This window comes from Heptranchias perlo, chromosome 19 (genome assembly GCF_035084215.1).
Source record: "Heptranchias perlo isolate sHepPer1 chromosome 19, sHepPer1.hap1, whole genome shotgun sequence".
Taxonomy (NCBI): Eukaryota; Metazoa; Chordata; class Chondrichthyes; order Hexanchiformes; family Hexanchidae; genus Heptranchias; species Heptranchias perlo.
The window spans coordinates 9,383,663-9,408,551 of NC_090343.1; the positions used below are offsets into that span (position 1 = coordinate 9,383,663).

Here is a 24,889-nt window from a genome sequence, read left to right on the forward strand (position 1 = left end):
ATATGCCAAAATTTAAAATTACCCCCAATATGAGGCTGCTAATGCAGGGAGGTGGTGTCCTGTTTGGAAAGAATTCTTGGACGCAGATGCTATAATCCTGTAGAAGGGCAAGGGAATGCAAAAATAATATAAATGGAGGCATTAAGGGTCCTGAAATAAGAGGCAGCAAATAAAATTGGGCCAAAATTCATATTTTAATGAATAAATTAGGATGATTTGTTTCTTGGCAAACTTTTCAGTGATGACCCATGCTGAGAGGATCCAGATACTGGAGAACCACTCTCTGTAAATAGACACTGTAATGTAGCCTGAAATTTTCCTTTAAAAAAAAGGGTCCCAAGAGCAATGAATTCCAAATATACTCAGGAAACCATCTATTTCTGCTTTACTCTGTTTCTTTTTATTACTATAAGGTTCACATTATTTTTTTAATCACTTGATACAGAGAGGGGCGGGTGGAGGAGATGGGAGTCCCAGTCACCATCTGGTCACCTTAACCTTTCACTTACTGAATTTATTTTTGTATTTTTCCACAAAACATGGTTTTAATTACACAATATAAGCCATCCAGTGTTGGATTCCCCTTGTCGTTCTGTTAATACTTTTCCTTTCTCTTCACTGTTTTCCTTGTGCCTCTCTCGACTGATTCCACACTCTCTCCCCCCACCATACCGACCCCCAAGAAGAGGCGAAACTCATCTCTCGACTGTGCCTCTCCCCGAACGAGCCTCAGGTGCTGCATGAACGACCAGTTGCTGGTTTACCTGCCATCTAGTTTGTTCCTCCTCTTTCAGCGGAAGTGTCTTTCCTTCCACTCGGCACCCCCTATGAATCCACTGAGTGAAATCGGGGGAAAGAACCCTGCTGCCCGTCCACCGAGTCCCGTTCTCCCATCACCCCTTCACTCGCTGACCTACATTCCCTCCCGGTCCAGCAACGCCTCGATTTTAAAATTCTCATCCTTGTTTTCAAATCCCACCGTGGCCTCACCCCTCCCTATCTCTGTAATCCCCTACAGCCCTCCGCGATCTCTGCGCTCCTCCAATTCTGGCCTCTTGCGCATCCCCCGATTTTCATCGCTCCATCATTGGCGGCCGTGCCTTCAGCTGCCTAGGCCCCAAGCTCTGGAATTCCCTCCCTAAACCTCTCCGTCTCTCTCTACCTCTCTCTCCTCCTTTACGATGCTCCTTAAATCCTACCTCTTTGACCAAGCTTTTGGTCACCTGTCCTGATATCTCCTTATGTGGCTCGGTGTCAAATTTTGTTTGATAATTGCTCCTGTGAAGCGCCTTGGGACGTTTTACTACGTTAAAGGCACTATATAAATGCAAGTTGTTGTTGCTGTTGTTGTTGTTGGGGCTCGCCCCATAGTGAGTCCTATGGGACAATCTGCACCTTTTCACTCCGCGTCATAGTGCACCTGTCAGACTCACAGAGTGTTTCTACGGACCAGCAAGGTGCCAGGTTCGATTCCCGGTGGGTGCAGACTTAGCTAACCTCAACTGCGGAGGCAGTTGTGGGCAGTTGAGTTGCAATTGACTTCAGTGCCACAGGGAGAGGAACCAATACCAGTTGGAGTTCCTGCTCTTGATCAGTGTCCGGGGGTAACAAAAATAACCTGCGTTTATATAGCACCTTTAATGTAGAAAAACAGAAAAATGTCCCAAGATACTTCACTGGGGCAGAAGAAAAAAGAAAATGGATACCAAGCCAAAGAAGGAGATATTAGGAGGGGTGACCAAAAGGTTGAAGAAAGAAGTGGGTTTTAAGGAGGATCTTAAAGGAGGGGCTTCAGAATGGAATTCCAGATTGTGGCGTCCAGGCGGCTGAAGTCGTGGCCGCCCATGGTGAGGCGGAGTGAGGGGAGCGATGCACAAGTGTCAGAGGAGTGGAGCGTTCGGGGAGGGGGAGGGAGTTATATCGCTGGAGGAAGATAGGACAGGGTCAGGCAATGGAGGGGTGAGATTTTAAAAATATCGGCAATGGGGGACTGAGAGCCAATGTAGGTCAGTGAGGACAAGTGAGACTTGATACAGGATAGGATACAAGCAGCAGAGTTTTGGATGAGATGACGTTCACATTGGGTAGAGGATGGGAGGTCGGCCAGGAAAGTATTTAGTTAGGTAAAAAACTTAAATAAAAATTAACAACGATTTATCACCAATTTTCTCCCCTCCTCTTCGTGCGCTGGTCCCAAGGAGGGGGCCGGAGGGTGGAATTATTTTCCCACCAGACATTTGGGCATGGGGACTATCCAGTAGGGTCGCTGGATGGTAATCAGGAGCAGAAACTCCGCCTGAATTTTTCCCCTCACTGACCCAAGAGTAAGAGGCAAAGTGTAGTGACCCTAACATGGCCCTGGTTAAGATCAGCTAACTTAACACTGACTGGGGGATCATACCTGGTATCTCCCTGGTCTATACGGCTTAGCAACTCTCTATCTTAACCAGCTGTTGGGGGAGCCTTGTAAAAACAGTAACATCTTGGTAACGCGCACGTCCATGGTTCCCCACCTTGCACGATCCAGGCCCCGAAACCCCACAGGAGTTCCAACCAATCCGGTGGGAGACCCAGCGGAACTCCTGGGGAAACCGTGGGGACCTGGCATAACCGCGGTTACGCTTGGTCTCTATTGTTTCCCTGGGGGATGTTACCAATCTTCCACAACAACAACTTGGATTTATATAGCGCCTTTAACACAGTAAAACGTCCCAAGACGCTTCACAGGAGCGATTATCAAACAAAAATTTGACACCAAGCCACACAGGGTGATATTAGAACAGGTGACCAAAAGCTTGGTCAAAGAAGTAGGTTTTAAGGAGCATCTTAAATGAATAGGAAGAGGTAGAGAGGTGGAAAGGTTTAGGGAGGGATTTCCAGAGCTTGGAGCCTAGGCAGCTGAGGGCACGGCAGCCAATGGTAGAGCAATGAAAATCAGGGATGCGCAAGAGGCCAGAATTGGAGGAGTGCAGAGATCTCAGAGGGTTGTAGGGCTGGAGGAGGTTACAGAGGCAGGGAGGGGCGAGGCCATGGAGGGATTTGAAAACAAAGATGAGAATTTTAATATCGAGGTGTTGCCGGACCGGGAGCCAATGTAGGTCAGCGAGCACACGGGGGTGATGGGTGAACGGGACTTGATGCGAGTTAGGATACGGGCAGCAGAGTTTTGGATGAGCTCACGTTTACGGAGTTACTCCCACTGGAGTTACGGAGGGAGATGGGGAAGCCGTGCAGAATCTCAGGGCCCCAATCTCAGCATGAATTAGGTGGCAACCTGAGGTGACCCAACGAGGGGATAAAGAGGGAGGGATCTAAAAGCTTCATGGTAACAATTATAAATAATTAAACACAGATATTTATTCTGGGTCCTTTGCAGAGCCTTGTAAATGGCAATATTGTGCAGCGTTCATTTAATTTTTTTCTTGCATTTTTAAGGAGACAGGAAGGAATGTTCCTTCAGGCGGTCCGATTCTTCAGTGTCTGTAAGCAAAGCGAGGATAGCACAGCCCTCAAAGGGTTAAGCTCCATATGACCGGAATATGCAGCCACCACATGGCAGGCCCTGCAAACATGGCCTTAACATCCTGGCCAGCAGCTGGCCAGACTTTCTGGAGCCACTCATCAAGACAAGAAATATGCTGCAGTGGCCGCCCTGTTTCCCTATTCAAACATCTCCAGGTGTAAAGCCTCTCTGTGATCCAGAGCCATCCAGAGAGAAGCTGTGTAAACAGAGCTAAGAGATACCCTGGGGAGAGCGTTTAGAACAACAACAACTTTATTGAACTGTTCAAGCCCACTTAAAGAGGCTGCTGGTAGTAAATCAAGGCTTTGGCCTACAGTGCCTTTTCTGCACTACGCAGACTCCGAACCAACAGCAGAAAGTTTTTGTCAGGTTTTTTTTTGTACACTTTTCCCCCCCCTTCTCACTGGCTCCTGACTGGGGTACAGTTCAAAGGCTCTGGTACTTTGCCAATGTGGCAATTCGTCATGCTGGGGGTGGGGGGGGGGCGGGTGTTTACGGTGTGCTGTTTGACTGTAGTATGCATCACAATTGGGCCCATTGGATAGCGATGAGGAGCAGAAATCGTGGCTGATCTTCATCCTCCCTAGCCCGGGGTGGGGAGAGGGGAGGTGCAGATGAGCCCAATTTTAGCAGCCTGACTGCTGCACCGGGTGAGGTCAGGTAATTCTTGCACAGTCCACAGATCATACTTGCAACCTTCTGATCTGTACGGCCCTGCTGGTACAGCAGGCCATATCTTACCCCAGGAGACCATTGTGGGGGAGCTCTGGACAGGCTTGCAACTGGCATAGTAAAGGATGGGGGGGGATTGATGCCAAAATGGGAGTGTATCAGGCAAATACAATGTGTAGAACAGCTGAGTACAGCTTGCTCTGAAAATTCCAATATAGTTCTACAATGTTGGGCCTCTCAGAGTAAATTTGCATTGCAGCAGATGTATCCGATTTTGCGATGCGGTTTTAGTGGTTTCTCATGCTAATTTCAACAACAGCGACTGGCAGTTCTGTAGCGCCGTTAATGTAGGAAAGCAATCCCAAGGCGCTTCACAGAGGTGTAATCGGACAAAGATTGATGCCGAGCCAAAGAAGGAGATATTAGGACAGGTGACTAAAAGCTTGGTCAAAGAGGTGGGTATTCAGGAGGGTTTTAAAGGAGGAGAGGGAAGTGGAGAGCTGGAGAGGTTTAGGAAAGGAATTACAAAGCGTAGGGCCTAGAAGGCTGAAGACACGGCCACCAATGGTGGGGTGAAAGGAGTGCGGGGACGCACAAGAGGCCAGAGTTGAAGGATCACAGAGCTCTCAGAGAGTTGTAGAAAGTTACAGAGAGAGGGGAGGCGAGACCATGATGGGATTTAAATGCGAGGGTAAGAACTTAAATTTGAGGCGTTGGAGGACCGGGAGCCAACGTAGGCCAGCGAGCACAGAGGTGATGGGCGAACGAGACTTGGTTTGGGAAAGGATACGGGCAGCAGATTTTTTGATGAGCTGATGTTTATGGAGGGAGGAGGAAGGATGGCCGTCCAGGAGAGCATTGGAACAGTCGAGTATGGAGGTGACAAAGGCACTGATGAGGGTTTCAATTTACATAAATTTAAAAAATCAACAACAGACATGTTCGGTGATCAGTCACCAGTCATGTTATTGCATCCTATCTTGTTCATTAATATCGGGGGGTTGTCTCACTTTGTCAGGTGGCGCAGGCCCACTGCTGACTGTATCTTGGAGGCTCTCTGCGGCTCATCGGAACATAGGAACAGGAGTAGCCCATTTAGCCCCTCGAGTCTGTTCCGCCATTCAATGAGATCATGGCTGATCTGTGACCTAACTCCATATGCCCGCCTTAACCCCATATCCCTTAATACCTTTGGTTAACAAAAATCTATCAATCTCAGATTTAAAATTAACAATTGAACTAGCATCAACTGCCGTTTACGGAAGAGTTCCAAACTTCTACCACCCTTTGCGTGTAGAACTGTTTCCTAACTTCACTCCTGAAAGTCCTGGCTCTAATTTTTAGGCTATGTCCCCTAGTCCGTGACTCCCCAACCAGCGGAAATAGTTTCTCTCTATCTATCCTATCAGTTGCCCTTAATATCTTGAAAACTTTGATCAAATCACCCCTTAATTTTCTAAATTCCAGGGAATATAACCCTAGTTTGTGTAATCTCTCCTCGTAATTTAACCCTTGGAGTCCAGGTATCATTCTAGTAAATCTACATGGGTAAAAGCATCATGTGACGCTCAAAGATGAAGAAGGACTCGGAGTCAAAGCCTGGTCTGTGCTGGGCTAGCTGGTCTCCGCTTGAGAGAGGGCTGCTTCAATTGGCCCCAGCATTTCTGGCCACCAGCGAGGAAATTGGCCAGGGTTTCTGCTCGGGATTGTGGCTGGACTTAGTTACGACATATTTAGGCTGGCCTGACAGAAACCAGGCGTTGGTGGGGTGGGGGGGGCAGTTAAAGTGGAGCAGGAGACTTACCCACTTCATTTCACGCTCTGATCTGACCAGATACCTGGGTCCTGTTTAAATATGCAAATCAGGCTCAGGTGACATCATCAGCAGGATCCAGAGGGGCAATTTTTTCACTCAAAGGGTGGTGAGTGTCTGGAACGAGCTGCCAGAGGCAGTAGTAGAGGCGGGTACAATTTTGTCTTTTAAAAAGCATTTGGACAGTTACATGGGGAAGATGGGTATCGAGGGATATGGGCAATTGGGACTAGCTTAGTGGTATAAACTGGGCGACATGGACATGTTGGGCCGAAGGGCCTGTTTCCATGTTGTAACTTCTATGATTCTATGATTCTATGATTCTATGATTCTATGGCTTCCCCGCCAGGCCAAATCAGTAGGGTAAGTTTCATTTTTTTTTAGGTTTCCTTGTGGGCCAGGAGGGAGCAAGCACGTTCCTCTGTGGCCCCACAAGGAAACCTTGGGCCTCCTTTGCTCCTGCCCCCTCACCCCCAGCCCGATCACGATCACGTCCCGATCCACTTAACCTAACTGCCAGGGGACGTTCCTGCAGCTCCTTCGTGCCGCCCGAGTTCCTGCTCCCGCCCTTCGGCTAGGCAGTGACTTCTGCCAGGTTCGGGCGTGGACGTTAAAATAAGGCCTGGAGTTAAAAGCTCTCCGGGCCTCAACATGCGAGCTTGTTGCTTGCCCAGGGTCCCCGCACGGACTGGTCCTGCCCCGACTTAAAATTGGGGCCAATGTTTCCGCAGATTGGTTTTTGAATTTACCCCCCCTTCAAGCGCGGGCCGTGTCCTCTGGTTCTACTATTCTGGACAAGGTGAAACAGCTTGCCATGGTCTACATTATCGGGTTCCTTTAGATTCCTAAAAACAGCAATCGTTTCACCTCTCAATCGTCTCTTTTCCGGTGAGAAAATCCCCAATTTACGTCATTGCTCCTCTTAATCCAATCCTTCCATCCCCTCAATCAATCTGGTTGCTCTCTTCTGTATCCTTTCAATAGCTGCAATATCCTTTTCGCAATGTGGCGACCAGAACTGCACACAGTATTCTAAGTGTGGTCGCACCAATGATTTATATGGTGACGGGATTACCTCACTATTTCAGCTCAGTTTTGACCTTTTAATACATCCCAACATCTGATTTGCTTTACTCACTGCCACTGAACATTGTTATGATAGCTTCAATTTATTGTCAATCAGGACCCCCAGATTCCTTTCATTTTCCATACATATTATTTTCTTTCCACTTAACTTATAGTTCCTTCCTGGATTTTGTCCCCACGTAAAGCATTTGGTCTTGCTCGACATTGACTTTCATCTGCCACCTGTCTGCCCAATTCCCAAGTATATGTAAATCCTCCTGTAGCTTGTCCTGTTCAGCTTTGGAGTCTACCACCTTCATTAGCTTTGTACCATCTGCAAATTTAACCATTGCGTTTGTGACTCCCAGCTCCAGGTCACTTACGAAGATATTAAACAAAAGAGTTCCCAAAACAGACCCCTGTGGGACCCCACTGGTAACATTCTCCCAGGCTGATGACAATCCCTGTACCTCTAACCTCTGGGTTCCTTCAGTCAACCATTTTCGTGTCCATTATATTTCCACTGATTCTCACTTTATTTTCAGTCCCCAGCTTTTCCAGAGGGACTCTAACAAAGGCCTTACTGAAATCCAAGTACACCACATCCACTGCCTTACCCCTATCAAGCTCCTTTGTTACACCCTCAAAGAAAAGCAGTAAATTATATAGGCAAGACTTCCTTTTCATGACCCATAATGACTATCTTTTATGATTTTATTTCTATCCAGGTGCTCCACGATCTTATCTTTGGTAAGGGTTTCCATCACTTTACCCAAAATGGACGTCAAACTCTCTGGTCTGTAGTTTCCTGGGTCATTTTTCCTACCGTTGAAAAAAAATCAGGAATAACATCTGCCTTTCTCCAGTTCCCAGGCACATCTCCAGCAGTCAGTGATTTCTGGAAGATTTGTGCCAGAGTTCCTGCAATTTCTTCCCTTAGTTCCTTAAGGATCCTCGGATGCATATTATCTGACCCCTGAGATTTATTTACCTTAAGTTTGCACATCTGTTTGGCAACCATGCAGGTAGTAATGTGAATAGAGTCACAACCTATCTCTGCAACACCCTTTAGTTTGCTTTCCAGACCAAATAAGTTACCTGTCTCCTCCTTGTAAAAACTGAGACAAAAGTCCTATTCAGAAAGAAATATTTGCATTTATATAGCGCCTTTCACGACCTCAGGTCGTCCCAAAGCGCTTTACATCCAATAAAGTACTTTTGAGTGCAGTTACTGCTGTAATGTAGGAAACGTGGCAGCCAGGCAGTGCACAGCAAGATCCCACAAACAACAATGTGATAATGACCAGATGATCTGTTTTAGTGATGTTGGTTCAGGGATAAATATTGGCCAGGACTCCAGGGATAACTATTCTGCTCTTCTTCAAAATTGTGCTATGGGATCTTTTATGTCCACCTGAGAGGGCAGACGGGGCCTCATGTCTCATCTGAAAGACGGCACCTCCAACAGTGCAGCACTCCCTCAGTACTGCACTAAAGTGTTAGCCTAGATATTATGCTCAAGTCTCCGAAGTGGAACTTGAACTCATAACCTTCTGACTCAGAGGCAAGAGTGCTACCAGCCGAGCTACAGCAGCCAGTGCAGTACCAGCTCTTTCACCCCTTCCAAGGTTGGCATTTTGAGTATCATCAGGGGAGTGTAGGAGAATTATTTAAAAAAGAAACTTTTTGTGGAACACAGAAACTATTCAGAATTGACGGTGAGGCAGAAGATGACCTGTTCTGCCTTTAAGATTTTTGCACTAAGTCACATTATTAGAATTCGTTTGCAGGAAATAGGTTTAATTCTTATTCGAAACAGGAGGTGTAATCTAGGCTGACACCGCAGTGCAGTACTGAGGGAGTCCTGCACTGTTGGAGGTGCCATCTTTTGGATGAGACATTAAACCGAGGTCCCGACTGGCTTCTCAGGTGGGTGTTAATGATCCCATGGCACAGGGGGGAATTCTCCCCAGTGTCCTGGCCAATATTTATCCCTCAACCAACATCACTAAAAAACAGATGATCTGGTCATTATCACATTGCTGTTTGTGGGACCTTGCTGTGCACAAATTGGCTGCCGCGTTTCTTACATTACCACAGTGACGGACCTTCAAAAGTACTTCACTGGCTGTAAAGCGCTTTGGGACGTTCTGGGATTGTGAAAGGCGCTATATAAATGCAAGTTCTTTCTTTCTTTACTAAATCTTCCAGCCATTTAAAAATAAATTCTCCTCCTCTCTCTCGAAAGTGATGACTCCTGTGGAGGAACAGTTCCGCTGGTGTCGTCAGCCCTCTGGAATACCCACGCACTTTCAAGCAGAGGTCACTGGATAATGACGATGAGGTTTTGCCCCTTCTTTATTATTCCAGATGACTCCTCTGCAGGGGCGAATGGATCAACCCAATCTAACAGAGTGACGGGAAAGGTGGGTCTGTAATGTTTGTGGTCTGTTGTCTGACTGTTCGTTTGCTCTTCTCTTCCTGTCCCACAGTGTGTGCTGTGAAAAGAAAGCGGCTGCTAACAAAATAATGAAGTGAATCACGGTAGGAGGTGAGTGAGTCCTGAGAGAATTTACCTCACAGTGAGTGTCTGTGTTTAAGCCGAATACCATCCCATAAGTCCTACGGTCATTATATTTTTTTCTCAACAATTTTCTTTCCCCCCTTTTCTCCTGAAGGCATTGACTCCTTGCTGGACCATGAGTCCATGGAGGCTGATTGCCCTCCGGTACCTAATCCAAGAGGCCATTACTCTTCTGGAGTAGAAAGAAAGAAAGAAAGAAAGACTTTGCATTCATGACCGTAGGATGTCCCAAAGCGCTTTACAGCCAATGAAGTACTTTTGGAGAGTAATCACTGTTGTAATGTAGGAAACTCGGTTAGCCAATTTGCAAGGTCCCACAAACAGCAATGTGATAATGACCAGATAATTTGTTTTTTAGTGATGCTGATTGAGGGATAAATATTGGCCAGGACACCGGTGAGATTTCCCCTACTCATCTTCAAAATAGTGCCATGGGATCTTTTACGTCCACCTGTGAGGGCAGACGGGGCCTTGGTTTAACGTCTCATCCAAAAGACGGCACCTCCGACAGTGCTGCACTCCCTCAGCACTGCACTGGGAGTGTCAGCCTAGATTTTGTGCTCAAGTCTCAGGAGTGGGACTTTGAACCCACAACCTTCTGACTCAGGGGCAAGAGTGCTACCCACTGAGCCACAGCTGACACGTCAGCAAGTGTCAGTTGGCTATTCGATGCCCGGAGGTCATTGCTGGCCAAGCTCGATCCTGTCCGCACTTGACGTCCTCACACACATTCTACCAGCAGAGGTTACTGGATAGAGATCAGGAGCAGAAACAATGAGAAAAAGAAAGAACTTGCATCCATATAGCGCCTTTCACGAGTTCACGACGTCCCAAGGACTCGACTATTCCATCGCTGTTCTGGCCGGCCTCCCCTCTTCCACCTTCCATAAACTTAAGTTCATCCAAATCTTTGCTGTCCGTATCCTAACTTTCACCAAATCCCTTTCACCCATCACCCTCTGTGCTCGCTGACCTACTTTGGCTCCCGGTCCCCGAATGCCTCGATTTCAAAATGATCCTCCTTGTGTACAAATCCCTCCATAGCCTCACCCCTCCCTATGTCTGTTATCTTGTCCAGCCCTTCAAACCGTTTGAGAACTCTGCTTTCCTCCAACTCTGGCCTCCTACGCACTCCCCCACCTCCTTCACCCCATCGGTGGCTGTGCCTTTAGCCATCTAAGCCCCAAGTTCTGCACTTCACTCCCTAAATCTCTCTACCTTTCCATCTCTTTCTCCTCCTTGAAGACATTCCTTAAAACCCACCTCTTTTGGTACCAAGCTGCCAAAGTTTTGGACGCCTGTCCTAATGTCTCCTTGGCTTAGTGTCAAATTTTGTCTGATTATGCTCCTGTGGAGCACCTTGGGATGTTTTACTACATTAAAAGTGCTATATAAATGCAAATTGTTGTTAACATTGTTATATAGCGTCATTAATGTGTAAAAACGTCGCAAGGCGCTTCACAGAGGTTTGAGGGGAAAAAATGGACACTGAAACAAAGAAGGATGACCAAAAGCTTGGCCAAAGAAATGGGTGTTAAGAAAGGTTTAAAGGAGGAGAGGGAGACGGAGAGCCAGCAGGGTTTAGGGAGGGAATTCCAGAGCACAAGGCAGTAGGCAGCTCAATGGTGGGGCAATGGGAGGGAAGGGAATGCAGAGACAGAAAAATGGAGATTTCAGGAAGGGGCTTCCAGAGATAACATAGAAACATAGAAAATAGGAGCAAGAGTAGGTCATTCAGCCCTTCGGGCCTGCTCCGCCATTCAAAATGATCATGGCTGATCCTCTAATTCAGTACCCTGTTCCCGCTTTTTGCCCATATCCCTTGATCCCTTTAGCATTAAGAAATATATCTATTTCCTTCTTGAATACATCTAATGACTTGGCCTCCACTGCCTTCTGTGGTAGAGATTTCCACAGGTTCACCACCCTCTGAGTGAAGAAATTTCTCCTCATCTCGGTTCTAAATGGCATACCCCGTATCCTGAGACTGTGACCCCTGGTTCTGGACTCCCCAGCCATCGGGAACATCCTCCCTGCATCTAGTCTGTCTAGTCCTGTTAGAATTTTATATGTTTCGATGAGATCACCTCTCATTCTTCTAACCTCTAGCGACTATAGGCCTAGTCGACCCAATCTCTCCTCATACGTCAGTCCTGCCATCCCAGGAATCAGCCTGGTGGAGGAGCATTATGAGACGTTTCAGTGATGTGATCTAAATGTAAGTCTTCTTTATGTAAGAATTCAATGCATGGACTGATCTGGGTGTATCCAACAGCAAGTTGTAAACTTCTCGTGCGCCACAACCACTTCCTGGTGTGTCCACGTTGTCGTTTCTGCCTGGCGACATTGATCAACCAATAGCGGATGCTGCAGTTTTTAATCCTCTGTATCCAGAAGGAGAGTCTCTGATAATGGAGATCATTACCGCGGGCCTCCGTGCTGCCTCTCCTTTAATTTCATGCTGAATCTATTACATCTGCTTGCGATATTTACTGAGTACCAGGGAGGCTACCAGTTCACATCTGGAGTCTAGACTTACTGACTCTATGGGTAGGGCTCCTCCGTTATGCTGTATCCCTTCCCAATCGGCCACTGTTTGCTTAGGTGGCCCGTGGGTAATTGGTATCAAAGTGACTCGCTCTATTATGGGGCACACTTTTTTGAGAGAGGGAAAAGAAGCCCCCCCACATGCCACCGTAGGGAACGTCTGTGGGACACTTTGGGGGCCAGTTGCTTCGAGTTAACGCTGTTAACTAAATTGCTTCCACAACTGGCTACTCGCTCATCGGACTTTGGTCAGAGAACAACGCTCGTGTTAAAGACAGTGGAACTCAGTTAAAGGTGCTCCGCGATCTTACATGATCGCAGTGAAAACTCAACCCGGGCAATTTGAGGGGAAGGGATGGTGGAAAATGTGGCAATGATCATGGGATACGCTGCGACTTTCCTAATTACCGAGGCCTTCAATTATGCTTTGGTGAATGTCAGTGTACGAACACTTAACACATTCATATGAAACTCCTTTTCTGCTACTGTAATGGCAGCATTAGCATATTTGAGATAAATGCACTCATTGTTCGAACGCTAATATCCCACAGGGCAATTCCAAGCCCTGGGCTTCTTCTCTAGTTTTCCTTTCTGAAGGTGCTGATTCGTGCCAGGGAACAGTTCCACTGGGGTTGGCAAGTTATTCATTCATGAAGGGCATCGACTAATCCTAATCCTCGTCCAACAAGTCCGCACAAGTGCACTTTCCAGCAGGGGTCACTGGATAGAGATCAGGAATGCTGAACCCAAGCTGATTTTTTTTTTTGCATCACCAAGGGGCACGGAGACCATTTACACTCTGTTGTTGACTTTCTCCCTCTCTAACAAATAAACACCCTGCCTATGACATGCTCTGTTATGACATACAATGTTCATGGATAAATACAGGAGCCAGATCAAGCAGCCTCTCTGCACAGCTCCTCTATCAGCTGTCCTAGTGACTTACTAAATGGACTGTGAACATAGGAACAGGAGTAGGCCATTCAGCCCCTCGAGCCTGCTCTACCACTCCAATAGATCGTGGCTGATCTGTACCTCAACTCCATCCTGTAGATCTCAGTCACGAAATTTTCAATTGATCCAGCATCCACAGCCTTTTGGGGGAGAGAATTCCAGATTTCCACTACCTTTTGTGACAGCTCCGCTGCCTGTTCTGACCATATAAACAACCTTGTTAACGATGGGTAGATTTTGCATTTCTCGCAAAGCGACAGGTTTAGGAGATTTTTTTATATACAGAGGGTTGTTAGGGCATGGAACACACTACCAGAACCAGTGGTGGAAACAGAATCCCATAAAGCTTTGAATAAATATTTGAAAACGAAAAAATAAATGGTGAAAGGGCAGCAGAATGGGACCAAGAGGAAATCTCTTTCAGAGAGGTGGCAGAGGTGGGATGGGCCGAATGGCCACCTTCTGTGCTGTATGATTCATCCCCTCAGGTTTGGAAGCACACGGTTTGTCCAGCAACGTAAAATATACAGGATTGGGGTTTGAGACGTGTTATTTTGTTGTGGGAATATAGTGACATTATCACTATCACTAAAAATAGCATTCTGTATATTTAACATTTTGGGAGGTGGGGGCCGGGGTCCTTAGTTGTTCCTGGGAGTGAGTTGCTAATTGGAGCAGGAGCTAGGAGCTGGGGCCATCGTTACCGATATTGTTCTATTTGCAAAAACAGACAAATTTAGATGAAGCCATTCCCTTTTGATTGGCACATGAATTTAAACAATGCTGTGTTCAGGTTGCCAACCTTGGTTGGACGTATTCCTGGAGATTTCATCACACTATCTCCCGCCTCCTCCTGTCCTGAGGCCTTTGTTCCCCGTCTCCAATATTTTTATAACTAATAAATGAAAGCCTTCTATGAAGATGTCAGCCTTGGCTCAGTGGTAGCACTCTCCCCTCTGATTCAGAAGGTTGTGGGTTCAAGTCCCACTCCAGAGACTTAAGCACGTAATCTGGGCTGACACTGCAGTATAGTACTAAACTACAGGCCCTGTCTGCTGTTGCAGGTAAACATAAAAGATCCCATGGCCCCCTACTTTGAGGAAGAGATAGAGAGTTCTCCCTGGTGTCCTGTGGCCAATATTTATCCCTCAACCAACATCACTAGATTATCTGGTCATTATCACATTGCTGTTTGTGGGACCTTGCTGTGTGCAAATTGGCTGCTGTGTTTCCTATGTTACAATAGTGACTACACTTCAAAAGTACTTCATTGGCTGCAAGGCACTTTGGGACATCCTTAGGTCATGAAAGACGCTGTAGAAATGCAAGTTCGTTCTTTCGAAATGAGAAAAACATACAATTTATTTTTAATGCCGTTACCATTTTTCTCCTGGGTTTGCTCGCAGCAGTGGCCAGCAGATCAATCTTTAATTCCTGGAGACTCCAGGGCAATCCTGGAGGGTTGGCAACCCCGGCTGTGGTGCAAAGATGTCTCTCCTGGCATTGGGCCTAGTGTACCCACGCCCTTTACCGCAGATAATCCTGACTCCCTTCCGCCCACTCTCAAGGAGTACCACGAAAATGTTCACACATTTATTTCGCTTGTAACGCTATTATTTTGTCCTTTCTTGCCCGTTGTGTGTGCAAGTCACATTCCAGAGTGTATTAAAACCCAATTTATTAGACAGGCCTCGCCTCACACAGAGTTTTCTCACAGGCCCAGGGTCATGTTTACCTCCGTGTAGCTGTCACTGGGTCCAAACCTTCTTTATACCAGAGAAGCACCATTGAAATAATTTAGGGCCCCTTTTCAGGCAACCAACAGGACAGCTGCTGTTAAAAGCACCCAGGAAGAGCAACACAAAAAGGGATGATCTCAAGTTGGCAAGAAGTAGGAGAGCAGGTTTTTGTCCTTCCAACTGGTTACTATGGTGACCGCAACAGGATATTCCATGTGTGAGAAAAGATTTGCTAACACACCTAAGACATGATTCTTCTAAGTACATTGGTGGGGGTATTGAACCTTAAATTCAGCATTAACCTTTTTATAATTTTTCTGCTTTTGTTCCCCATCCCCCGCCCCACACCCCCCCACGCTGAAGACCATTCCAGGATAACCCCCCCACCCCCGCCTCAGTTAGTGTCGCCAGATGAGTCTGTGCAGGCTTACAAGCTTATTAACCTCCGCGTCCCCCACCCCCGCCATCCCACCCCAGGAGAGAAAAAAAGGTTATTATCCTCGCTTGATTTTTGTTAGGTAACTGTATCGAGGGATATGGAGTGGAGGAATTTTAAAATTCTCATCCTTGTTTTCAATTCCCTCCATGGCCTCGCCCCTCCCTATCTCTGTAACCTCCTCCAGCCCTACAACCCTCCGAGATCTCTGAGCACCTCCAATTCTCGCCTCTTACGCAGCCCCGATTTTAATCGCTCCACCATTGGCGGCCGTGCCTTCAGCTGCCTCGGCCCTAATCTCTGGAATTCCCTCCCTAAACCTCTCCGCCTCTCTATACCTCTCTCTCTTCCTTTAAGACGCTCCTTAAAAACCTACCTCTGCGACCTCACCTGTCCCAATATCTCCTTGTGTGGCTCGGTGTCAAATTTTGTTTGACGATCGTGCCATTAACGTAGTAAGACGTCTCAAGGCGCTTCACAGACGTGATTATCACACAAATATTAACGCCAAGACAAAGAAGAAGATATTAGGAGGGGTGACTAAAAGCTTGGTCAGAGGTAGCACCTTAAAGGAGGAGAGAGAGGCAGAGAGGTTTAAGGAGGGAATTCCAGAGCTTAGGGCCTAGGCAGGTGGAGGCACGGCCGCCCATGGTGGGGCGAAGGAAGTGAGACAAACCAGGAAGATCTCGGGATCTCTTCTTCCTTTCCGGTTTTACCCCTTTTCTCCTGAAGGCAATGACTCCTTGCTACGGTATCATTTCACAGGCGCTGGTTGCACGACCCTCGTGCCTCACGCACTGTGTGGGCCTAGACAGTGAGTGACAGTCTGCTATGTGACTGTAGGAGGCATCACTAGGGTTGCCAACTCTGGTTGGAGGCATTCCTGGCGGTTTGATCGTGTGACATTCTAACCCAAATGACATCTGACCATGTGATGCCTGATCACATGATATCTGATCAGGTGACATCTGATCAGGTGACATCTACAAATGTTATTGCATTTACCGTATAAAGCTTGGGTCTTCTGTAGTTGAGTATTTTTGCTTGTGATTTCCTGCCAGCAACTGTTGTACAACAAGTTCCAAGATCCAGGAGGCCATCCGTGAGCTGGGGAAACCAAGGGTGGGGAAGAGGGGAAACTGAGGAGCCCCGCCATTTCAGACCACCCCCCATTTCACAGACCCCTCCATTTCACAGACCCCTCCATTTCACAGACCCCTCCATTTCACAGACCCCCCCCCCCCATTTCACAGACCCCCATTTCAGAACCCCCCCCCCATTTCACAGACCCCTGATTCCTGAGCCCCCTCCCGACTGCACTCCACGCAGTCACTCCTCTCTGCGGGTGATGTCACGGAGCGGGGGAGGGGGAGGCGCACTGCGGCAGGAAATTTAAATGGCTGATCTCCCGGCAGCGCTCGAGGGAGGAACCCCCGATTCCGGGAAACTCCCGGTGATTCCGGGAGGGTATGGGAACCCGAGGCGTAAGAGCGGAGCCCAATCCTGCCTTCACCTGATGTCCGCAAACAATCTGCTGCAGGGATCACTGGATAGCAATTCAGAGATCCCAAGGTTCATCATTAGGGTCTGTGCTCAGTAAGCTGATCTCAGTCGCAGCAGCTGTGTGAAAATTGGGCCTCAGACCAATCTTTGTGGACATTGGGTGAAGACAGGATCTGATAGCCCCCCATGGGCAATAGCCCATCAACGCTCATTGCCTGGGCAACCATATGAAGAATGGGCAGCTGGATGAAGACCCAAGCTTGAGTCAGTGTATTCGGAAATAGGAGGAACATTTATTTTTTTTTAAAAACGGGAAGCCGCTTTCCATAGGAGTTGAAGCTATATGGCCTACGGTGATGAAGACTCCCTTAACTCACCTGCGTCAGCTTGGCCCAGTTGGTAGCACACGTACCTCTGAGTCACCATGAGGCCATAATCTAGGCTGACACCTCAGTGCAGTACTGAGAAGGGGGGCCGTGCTTTGAAGGAGATGCTAAACCAAGGCCCCCGTCTGCCCGGTAATATCTGAAGAAGAGCAAAGTGCTCTTGCGGTGTCCTGGCAAAACATTCCTCCCTCGACTGAACACTGGATTGACTGGTTATTCCTCTGACGGCTGTTACTGCATTCAGTTCTGCGCACCGCACCGCAGGAAGGATGTATTGGCCCGTGGAGGGGGTGCAGCGCAGATTCACCAGAATGGTACCGGGACTAAAAGGGTTAAATTATGAGTTCAGGTTGCGTGGACCAGGCTTGTATTCCCTTGATTATAGAAGATTAAGGGGTGATCTAATTGAGGCGATTAAGATGATTAAAGGATTTGATAGGGTAGATAGAGAGAAACTATTTCCTCTGGTGGGGGGAGTCCAGTACAGGGGGCATAACTTTAAAATTAGAGCTAGGCCGTTCAGGGGTGATGTCAGGAAGCACTTCTTCACACAAAGGGGAGTGGAAATCTGGAACTCTCTCCCCCCCCAAAAAGCTGTTGAGGCTGGGGGTCAATTGAAAATTTCAAAACTGAGATTGATAGATTTTTTGTTAGGCGAGGGTATTAAGGGTCACGGAACCAAGGCGGGTAGATGGAGTTAAGATACAGATCAGCCATGATCTAATTGAATAGCGGAACAAGCTCGAGGGCTGAATGGCCTGCTCCTGTTCCTATGTTTCTATGTTGATCTTGCTGTGTGGAAAATAGCTGTCTGCTTTAAATATTATACCATTATACTTTAAAATAATTCACTGGTACACGTGAAGCGCTTTGGGACATGTCTGAGAAACATGCAGTGCAGACATAGATAGATTGTTGTGGGAAACATCAGAGGCAATTCTGGAACTTGGAGCTGGAAAGAGGCAGGAATCACCCATGCAAAAAAAAAACTTGGAAGGGGTGGAACAGAGAAGTACTGTCTTTTAGTAGAAATTTAAATTATGGAGGATCAATTATTGGTTTATTAATTTCAGAATCTTGTCCCGTGGGCTTTTTGATGTCTGCAAAGCTAAAATGAGAAAGACAAACAAACTCCCACCATATCCGACCTCCACGTCCCCTTTTCCCAAAATAAAAGTCACAGTGCTGTGCAGGACAAACCGGGGGGGAGCTGAATGGAGGAGTCAACACAGCTGGCGGCTGATCAACAGCTGACTCCAATCGCTATGGTGAGAGATAGTCGCCTAGCGACAGCCTGAGCATCAATCTTCCCAGGCTAGGCTCTTGTCCGCAGACAAGAACATCTCCTAAGGGGCTGAAAGGAACACACCTGCAGACGGACACAGAGAGGACAGTGTAGTGCGGGTAGAATGCAGTGAACTTTACACAAAGCAAGAGGGATGAAAGTGATGAGCTGGCAGATGCAGCGCCTTTTTAAATCGACCTCCGTGTCTCCAAAAAAAATGCCTTTTGTGTCTCTCTCTCTTTCACCACATGAGAAGCAGATCGGCAAGGGAACAGAGCAAGAAAATGCGGGAGGAGTGAATAAACCATGCAAAGTAACGAGGGGGCAGAGTTTCACTGGATGCTTTACTGAGGCCTGGTATTAGGGAGTGGGTAATTTTATTGCCAAACTGGTGGCTCGGTTGGTATGTGAGGCTGAACTGTACAGACCAGGAATTTCCCAGGTCTGATCCCTGCTCTCTGATGAATGAGCTGATTTCAGGTGGGGTGGCTATAGAGAGCCATAGGTGGCAATTGTCCTCAGCAAACTTGGTTTGCAATCCAGGTGCCCGGTGTTGAAACTGGTAGGAAGCAGGCACAGTGGGAGTAACACCCTCCCGGGTCCATGAATGTGAGAATAACACTCGCCTGAATCCATGATTGTGAGTAACACTCGCCCGAGTCCATGATTGAGAGTAACTCTCGTCCGAGTCCATGATTGAGAGTAACCCTTGTCCGAGTCCATGATTGAGAGTAACCCTCGTCCGAGTCCATGATTGAGAGTAACACTCGCCCGAGTCCATGATTGAGAGTAACACTCGCCCGAGTCCATGATTGAGAGTAACTCTCGTCCGAGTCCATGATTGAGAATAACACTCGCCCGAGTCCTCGATTGAGAGTAACTCTCGTCCAAGTCCATGATTGAGAGTAACACTCGCCCAAGTCCATGATTGAGAGTAACTCTCGTCCGAGTCCATGATTGAGAGTAACACTCGCCCGAGTCCATGATTGAGAGTAACCCTTGTCCGAGTCCATGATTGAGAGTAACACTCGCCCAAGTCCATGATTGAGAGTAACACTCGCCCGAGTCCATGATTGAGAGTAACACTCGCCCGATTCCAGGATTGAGAGTAACACTCGCCCGAGTCCATGATTGAGAGTAACACTCGCCCGAGTCCAGGATTGAGAGTAACTCTCGTCCGAGTCCATGATTGAGTGTAACACTCGCTGAGTCGGGTGAGCTGCAGCTGGCATGCGTAGGATTGATTGCTTTGCATGTTCGGGACCAGGGGAACACTGGTGGCAAACAGTTATAAGACACACAGATCATATATAGCGAAATGAAACTTGTTGGGATGTCATTTGCGCTGTGGTCGGACTGTGTTCTTGTTATGTTAGAGCGTGTTGCAGCAGCAGGAGAGAGAATCTTGGCAGTTGGAAAGTAGTTGTGAAATCTGGAGGTTTGGGTGATTTTGTTGTGGGAATTGCAAAGATGCAGGAGACAGTGCTCAGGCAAGGGGCCTAAGACGTCATTATGTGAACGACTAGATCTGGCCAACTGTGACTCACCAGTGGTAGCTACATGCTCAAGTTCACGTGTGACTTCACCCTCACAAGCTTAGAGCTCTCCTCCCCTGGTAGCTCCATGTTTATTCTGCATTTATATAGCGCTTTTAACATAGTAAAACGTCCCAAGGTGTTTCACAGGAGCGATTATCAAACAAAATTGGACACCGAGCCACATAGGCGAGATTAGGACAGGTGACCAAAAGCTTGGTCGAAGATGTAGATTTTAAGGAGCGACTTAAAGGGGGAGAGAGAGGTGGAGAGGTTTAGGGAGGGAATTCCAAAGCTTAGGGCCTAGGCAGCTGAAGGCAAGGCCACCAATGGTGGACCGATGAAACTCGGGGATGCTCAGGTGGCCAGGATTGGAGGAGCGCAGAGATCGCGGAGGGTTGTAGGGCAGGAGGAGGTTACAGAGATAGGGAGATGTGTTACACTTTAGTTGGCCCGCACTGTAGGAAAGAAAGGAAGAATTTGCATTTATATAAAGCTTGTTACATCCTCAGGCTATCCCGAAGTGCTTCAAAGCCAATGGAATACTTCTGAAGTGTAGTCGGTGTTGTTATGCAGTCAAACATGGCAGCCGATTTGCACACAGCAAGGTCCCACAGACAGCAACAAAATAAATGATCTGTTTTTTTGGTGTGCTGGTTGAGAGATAAATGTTAGCCCGGACAGGAAGCATCCAAGTCTCAAGGGATCTGAATCTCTGCTTCCCCATTCCCATGTGTTGCATGTATAGAAATTACAAAGTGGAAACAGGCTGTTAGGCTCAACCAGTCCATGTTGGTGTTTATCTTCCACGTGAGCAGTAGTCCCAATCCCCCGTGCCTGCCCTCTTCCCATATCCCTTTATTCCCCTTCCCTCTTGCTCGAAGATGGCTTTTGTTGTCACTGTGCGTTTGGCAGGATGATGTATGCTGCACAGGTTTCATAAGTCAGGGCTACAGTGGGTAGACTTGCTCTCAAAGGAGCCAAGTTTGGACTTTTTTTCCCCCAAGGGTCACACAACGGAGGAACGGTGGATTATTGTAAAATCAAGACATCGTGGTCTCAGCCGTGGCTCACACTCCCGCCTCTGAGTCAGAAGGTTGTGGGTTCAAGTCCTAGCCCCACATTATCTATGTAAAGAATCTTACAACAGCAGGTTATGGTCCAACAATTTTATTTGAAAATCACAAGCTTTCGGAGATTATCTCCTTCGTCAGGTGAGCGAGTGTGGAAATCCTTGAACGTTTCGCATTTATATTCAGAGAACAATACCTGGTGATTACAGATAATCTTTCCAACTGCCCGTTGTCAAGGCAATCAAAGTGTTCAGACAGAGAGGTGTTACCTACAGGATCACCGAATACACAAACGGCCAGAACACAAGACAGAGAGAGAGAGAGGGAGAAACATCCGAAAGGAAGAGAAAGACAGAGAATGACCCGTTGAATTAAAAACAGATAACCTTTATTCGCTGGTGGGGTTACGTGTAGCGTGACATGAACCCAAGATCCCGGTTGAGGCCGTCCTCATGGGTGTGGAACTTAGCTATCAATTTCTGCTCGACGATTTTGCGTTGTCGTGTGTCTCGAAGGCCGCCTTGGAGAACACTCCACATTATCTAGGCTGGTAGTCCAGTGCCGTACTGAGGGAGTGCTGCACTGTCGGAGGTGCCATTTCTCAAATGAGGCACTAAACCGAGGTTTGCCTGCCTTCCCCATGATGTGGAGATGCCGGTGATGGACTGGGGTTGACAATTGTAAACAATTTTACAACACCAAGTTATAGTCCAACAATTTTATTTGAAAATCACAAGCTTTCGGAGGCTTCCTCCTTCCTCAGGAACATTCACCTGAGGAAGGAGGAAGCCTCCGAAAGCTTGTGATTTTCAAATAAAATTGTTGGACTATAACTTGGTGTTGTAAAATTGTTTACAATTGCCTTCCCCATGGCAGAGTTTTCCCGGTGTCCTGGACAATATTTATCCCTCAACCAACACCACTAAAAAAAAAACAGATTATCTGGTCATTATCTCATTGTTGTTTGTGGGATCTTGCTGTGTGCAAATTGGTTGCCGCATTTCCTACGTTACAACAGTGACTACACTTCGCTAGTACTTCATTGGCTGTAAAGCGCCTTGGGACATCCTAAGGTTGTGTGATTAATGCCCACGATTCACTCTGTTTATCTCTATCCGAGTGTGAACAATCTGTCCAGGACAGTAACGTCCAACAGTTCCCTGTTCAAACTCAAACACCATCTCAGTACAGTTTCACTTGATTCCTAGATGTGCCCCAACATTTCATTAGAAAATGTCTCAAGTCCCAGGTTGTACGCATATCTGTGCTGTAATGAGATGAATGACCGGTTACTTTGTTTTGCTGGTGTCGGTTGAGGGATAAATGTTGGTCAGGGCACTGGGAGAACTCTCTGCTCTTCTTCAAATAGTGCAACGGGATATTTTACATCCACCGGAACAGGCAGATGGAGCCTCAGTTTAACGCCTCATCTGAAAGTCACCTCTGACAGTGCAGCACTCCCTCAGCACTGCACTGAAGTGTCAGCCTAGATTACGTGCCCAAATCCTGGCATGGACATTCTGACTCAGGGGCGAGTGTACTGCCAACTCAGCTGACACTTATTAAATAGAGCAGCTATTTTACCGTGAGAGACATCGTAACCGAGCCTGACCCTCCAAACATCTGACTTTCACATTTGCTGCTTACTTTCCAGCAGAGTCCTTTGGACAGCAGTCGGGAGGGGGAAGTCTGGCTGATATTTTCCCACTCCCTAGCCCAGGGGTGCTGAACCAATTGTAACCCTCCAAATGCAGACTCTGCTGCTAAGATCAGCTAACTCAGCATGGAGCCAGGGATCAAACCTGGCACCCCTTGGTTTGCGTAGCAGAGTGGCCACTGTCTACACCCGCCAAGTACCCAAACACATTTTTACTTGAAGTTATTTAGGAACGCAGGAACAGCAGTAGGCCATTCAGCCCCTTGGGTCTGCTCTACCATTCAATTAGACCATGGCTGATCTGCACCTCAACCCCATTTGCCCGCCTTTGCTCCATATCCCTCGATACCCTTACCCAACAAAAAATCTATTGAGCTCAGCCATGAAAGCTCCAATTGTTTCTCAGCATCCACAGCCTTTTGGGGGGAGAGAATTCCAGATTTCTACCACTCTTTGTGTGTGAAAAAAATGCTTCCTGATTTCCCTCCTAAATGGCCTGGCTCTAATTATAAGATTATGAACCCCCTTGTTCTGGATTCCCCCACCAGTAGAAATAGTTTCTCTGTATCTACCCTATCGAATCCTTCTAACATTTTAAACACCTCGATTAGATCACCCCTATCTTCTATCCTCAAGGGAAAATTTCAAGTGAAAATTAGCTCCCCCCACCCCGCCCGCAACTCAGCTTTATTCTCTCTCACTTGCTTATGTGTCACACGGCACTGTGACTAGCGCCAGAAGATAATTGATTTTTTTTTAAAAATCAAATTCTTGCATATCTTTTTTTTGGCCTGAGCAAAAGTTTCTTTTCCCTGCCAAGATCTTGAGGGAATTTGATTCAACTCCAGAGTAAGAGGTGAAGTTGGGATGTTGGAATCCCTCCGAGTAAAACACTTCCCACAGCTGTTCGACCGGAATGCTTCCAAGGCCGCTGGGGATGCTGGTGTGCAGATGTGATATCACCGTACTGGCATCCTTTTCCGTCATGCCTGCTGAGCTCAGTTCAATCCTGAATTCCAATGGACGGAGCACGGGCCTGGGGGGGTTTTACCACATAAATGTAATTCGGAAGGAGCCAGGATATTCCCCTCCCCCCCCACCCTCCTGGTGGATCTCCTCCAACCCTCCAACCCCCATCCCTCAAACTCTCTGTGCCTCTGACTCTTGTGTATCTCCCCCTCTCTTTGCCCCACCATTGGCGACTGCCTAAGCCCCATGCTCTAGAATTCCCTCCCTAAACCCTCCCCAACCCCTGGCCTCTTCAACTCCCTCTCCTCCATTAAGATCTTCCTTAAATCCCATGTCTTTGACCATCCCTCCTATTAGCTCCTTCTTTGACTTTGTATTCCCTTTTTCTGATTACGCCCCTGTGAAATGCCATGGGACGTTTTTCTAGGTTATATAAATGCAAACGCAGGCATCACACTTCAGGAAGGATGTCAAAGTCTTGGAGAGGGTGCAGAGAAGATTTACGGGAATGATACCAGGGATGAGGGACTTCAGTTATGTGGAGAGACTGGAGAAGCTGGGGTTGTTCCCCTTGGAGCAGAGATTTAATAGAGGTGTTCAAAATTATGAGGGGTTTTGATAGAGTAAATAAGGAGAAACTATTTCCACTGGAAGGAGGATCGGTAACCAGAGGACACAGATTTAAGATAATTGGCAAAAGAACCAGAGGGGAGAATTTATTTTATATTGCGAGTTGTTATGATCTGAATGCACTGCCTGAAAGGGCGGTGGAAACAGATTCAATAGTAACTTTCAAAAGGGAATTGGATAAATACTTGAAGGGAAAAATTTGCAGGCCTATGATGAAAGAACAGGGGAGTGGGACTAATTGGATGGCTCTTTCAAAGAGCTGGCACAGGCACAATGGGTCGAATGGCCTCTTTCTGTGCTGTATGATTCTATAATAAGTGCAAGTTGTGGTTGTTGTCTCTGAGCTATGCAGGCAAGGAAGGTGTCAAGTTCAATTGTTTATCTGTGCTGAGATATCTGCTCTCAGCTGAGGCGCCAGTAAGCTCTTACAATTGGCCACAGTGATCCTGGGTTAGGAAAGGGAAAACTTGGCCAAATCACCTAGAACCATAGAACCATAGAAAAGATACAGTACAGAA

The 24,889-nt window shown here is 47.2% G+C and overlaps 1 long non-coding RNA gene across 2 annotated transcripts in view; it reads left to right on the plus strand.

Moving 5' to 3' along the window:
• The window catches only part of LOC137335141 (uncharacterized), a 69,798-nt gene that overhangs the window by 13,966 nt on the left and 30,943 nt on the right, over positions 1-24,889 (plus strand). For both annotated transcript variants that reach the window (XR_010966344.1, XR_010966345.1), the window contains exon 2: positions 9,566-9,624. This is a non-coding gene — a long non-coding RNA (uncharacterized lncRNA). The remainder of the gene's footprint in view (positions 1-9,565; positions 9,625-24,889) is intronic.